This window comes from Apium graveolens, chromosome 7, assembly GCF_009905375.1.
Source record: "Apium graveolens cultivar Ventura chromosome 7, ASM990537v1, whole genome shotgun sequence".
Lineage (NCBI taxonomy): Eukaryota > Viridiplantae > Streptophyta > Magnoliopsida > Apiales > Apiaceae > Apium > Apium graveolens.
In genome coordinates, this window is record NC_133653.1 from 2,713,345 (window position 1) to 2,717,459 (window position 4,115).

The window sequence follows — 4,115 nt, forward strand, 5'->3', positions numbered from 1 at the left end:
CTCCCCTTCTTGACATATCCCTTTCCACTTCTTAGGAACCGGAGGCATTCCATGATCACTAAAACTCGGACTTTCAGGCCAGACTCCAGTATCAAGCAAGCCAATTATCGTGCCTCCACCAAAATTTGAGTCCATCCAAGCACCTTCTTTGGCAGTGCTGAGCCCCAAGAACTTGTAAGAGTAAGTAGTTTGAACCTCATATCTTCTCTCAGGTCTTATTGCAATGACATCACGCAATTTTCTTATAGCATCCACCTCAGACTCCAAAAGCTGAGCTGCAAAGCCTTCTATTGCAGAACGGTAAGAGTAAAGAAGGCGAGAAGCTGGCGTTTCTTTAGAAGAAATAGTCTTTTCAAGGAACGATAAGTGCCAATGCAGCTTCGAGGTGAAAAGAGAACTGGTTACACCTTGTGGATGAAGCTGAACTATGTAGGTTTCAAGACCTTGAGCATGAAGAGAGAAAATAGAGAGTACAAGAATCGCGAAAAATGTAGCTTCTTTAGCTTCCATCTAAGGATGAATTTTTGGAAATGCAACTGAGTTCTGCTGCATGGTCATGAGAAAGATTTGTGGGGGTGTTTTAAAGGCAAAAAAATGTATGAATTCAAAATTGAGTTTGAGCTGCTTCAGATTGAAACTCGTGAAACTTAAGGGCTCTTCATCACGAGTATCTTTTGTTGAACAGGGAGAGGAGCCTGGTTTCTTGAGGAGCTCAGATTAAGTGCTGCTAGACATTATAAATTGGATTTATAATCACAATCAATATTATCGTAAAAATTTATTAACAGACAAATATATCCTATTAAAAATTTGTTATCGGATAAATGGCTCTTAATTTCACAATATTAAAAAAAATGGTCCAAAAAATCACAACCGTAACATTATAATGGGCCTGTTAAAATTGCATAGGAACGCATTTATTTGTTGCATTTATTTGTTGCGCCGAGAAGACAAAGAAACGCCAAAAAAATCGTGTTTTCTTTTACACTCAAGAAAAACTTGCATTTTCTGTTTAATTCAAAAATCAATTAAGTAGGGTTTCACTACTAAACGCAACAAAAACTTGCGTTTACAGTTTTAATAAGTAGACACAATTTTTTATTGCGTTTTTAAGTGATAAAAAAAATCATATTTCTGTACTTGTGAAATTTGCCTACTCTCCCCAAATTATGATAGTAAGGGCGTTCACCCGTTATTATTTTACAATAACCCTATTAAAATAAATATTTTACTCTGTTTTACAATAAGAGTGAGTACGTGTAATTAAAATAAATAAATAAATCTAGAGTGTATATTAACTATATGTACTTTTCACTAGAAAAATTTGAAAACTTTTTTTGCTTTTCCTCTATATTTATTTTTTGTCTTCTTTTTCTTTTGAACCATTTCCACCTCCTTGACTTCTTCCATGACTTCTTCATGAATATTGATCCATATGCATTTTTCTGAACAAGGATTTTAACACATGACAGTTGCACATTTGCTTTCCCAAACATATTTGCAAAATTTCTTCGTTTTCAAGGCATTTTACAGACTTTACTAGCATAGAAGGGATTGATGTGACTGAGGTTGTCTAACCCTGAGATTATAAGATTTCCTCATCTAATAGTAGGAGAATTTTTGTAAATACAGGAGGTTGACTTAAAATTACAAAACTACCCATTCAAAATTGTGTTCAAAATCCTTATAAACCTCGTACTAGATCACTGAGGACAACCTTAGGTCCAGTTTTCTCAACGAACAATGGCATTACCAGAGTCGCCTCAAATACCTCTTCTTCTCCATTAAAAGAACTTATTGCATTCTTCAGGCTGTCAAACCAATGACAATGTCCATTTATGGTTTCCATCAGAAAAAGACATATGAATTCAATTTGGATGAATCTTGCAGACCAAACAGTACTGCTGCTGATCTTGATTCTCATCAAATTTGTTTTTTTAAACGGCCACAGTTGATATTTTTGTTACTGCAAACTTATCAGCTCTCTACTTCAAAGAAAAATATTAATATTGATTAACGAACAAGCATATAAAATTGAAAATTATATATCTAACAGTACGAGGACTATGAACTATCAAAAATAAATATTTCTAGCAAGAACACAGCTAAAATTATGATGTTAATGATATTTCTTTATAAATTAAGTATCAGGATAGAAAAATACCAGCCGCCTCCCTCCTCTCTCCCCTCTCCTAGGTTTGTCCATTTTCAAGTAAATTGAGGGGTTTTTACTGGTTTTCTCCGGTGGAAAGCCCCGATCCCTTCATTTTCTTTTATTCTGATTGATTTCTTTTCAATAAAACCCAATTATTTTGGGTATTCATGTGTCTCTCCTTTTGGAGTGTGTTTGTCTCTCCTTTTGGAGTGTTTGTTATGTATTTGTTTAGTCTTGCTTGGGTTAACTTGGTATTGAATCTGTTGAGGACGAAATTGCTGATATTTTTGGTGATATGCAAAACCTGTATCGAATCTGGGACGGTGATGATTATTGCAAGAGGCTCACTTTTCACAACCAAAGATTGTTCATCTTTTATGGGTTTACACTTTCGGCATGTCTATAGCTGGTATCCGGCATGTAGATAGCTGGGGTGTCTTCTGCATGTCTATAACTGGTGTCCGGCATGTAGATAGCTGGTGTGCCGCTTTTTCAATCTCATTTTATGCGATTGTTGTTTCTGAACATTGGGTTAATCATAGTTTTTACGTGATATGGTCAATTGCGATGTTATCTTCAGAGATGCTGGTGCAATTTGGATCGTTTGGGATGTCTTTGATTTCTTTTTTAGCTTCAAAATTTTTTAAATTCTATGTGTTAAACGATCAGGAAATAAATCATCTAATTGATTTTAGTATGTTATTTGTTTCATCACCTGATTGTATCGATATTTTGGGGTTTGTCCCGACTGTATTATATTCAATTTAATGAATATTTTCTGCATTTGTCAAAAAAAAAAGTATCAGGATAGAAGAACTACATAACCAATCAGTTCGAAACCTGTGAATCTAACTATGGCCTGTTTGGGGATTCTAATAAGCCAACTTATTGGCTTATAAGTCCGCAACAACTTATCGACGAGTGTTTGTCAACCCAACTTATAAGTTAAATTTACAACTTATAAGCTGATAAGTTGAATGTTAGCCGTGACGTACTTTTTTTCAACTTATTTATATTTTTTCACTTTTTTTTAAAATTTTGAGTTTAAAATAAAATTTTAAAATATTTTTTAATTTAAAATTCATGAATTAAGATAATTCATGACTTATAAGTAAGTTTATCCAAACACTTATATAATTTATAAGTAATTATCAACTTATCACTTATTTAACACTTATTCATTTTAAGTAATAAATTACTTATTTTAAGGTTTCCTAAACGGCCACTATATTCTCTTACTAGAAGAATTTGAAAATTCTATTCTCTTCTTTTCCTCTAAATTTTTGCTTCCTCGTCTTGTTTTCTCCCCCTTCTTGACTATTTTCCGAACAAAAGATAAATCTGTATTTTCTAGAACGAGGATTATAACATATGATGGTTGCAAATGCATGCTCCCTATATCTGTGATCCCCCAGAACCATAACTTCTCTGTTTCTAAGGCCTGTTAGAGACTTTACAAATGGAATAATAATAAAACCATAAAATTTAGACCATGAATCTCGAATGCCATATTCATCCATTACCCATACCTCGGTGTGGAGATTGTAGGTAGTAAGACAAAGACAACCGTGTAGTACTCCAAGCTCCGGGTGCATGTTGTATCTAAAGCACGGGGTATTGTAACGTCGGTTAGGAATGGTGCTTCATGGGCGTTGTTGGGGTTCAAGCCTAACAATCCTTGTATTTTACCCATATCCATGTTATCAACTCATAGTCTGAGTTTGTACGTATCGAGGCTATAAGGTGATCGCGGCCTTGCATGGCTTCATACGTCTGCTATGGCTCTTTATTTTGCTTTTATTTCCTTTCCCCGATACTCATCCACGTGTTTGTGCCAATTGTTTGTATAAACGCTTCCTGCCGTTCTTGATTAATCTCACTAAATTCCAACAACTTCAATTGATTGGTTTTTCGGGGAAAAATCAAAGCACTACCAATCCAGCGTCTATTTTTCCTATTA

At 34.5% G+C, this 4,115-nt stretch overlaps 1 pseudogene; it reads right to left on the reverse strand.

The window, feature by feature from the left end:
- LOC141670984 (subtilisin-like protease SBT1.2) overlaps nucleotides 1-540 on the reverse strand; it is a 2,539-nt pseudogene extending 1,999 nt beyond the window's left edge.
- Between the last annotated feature and the right edge of the window lie 3,575 nt (nucleotides 541-4,115).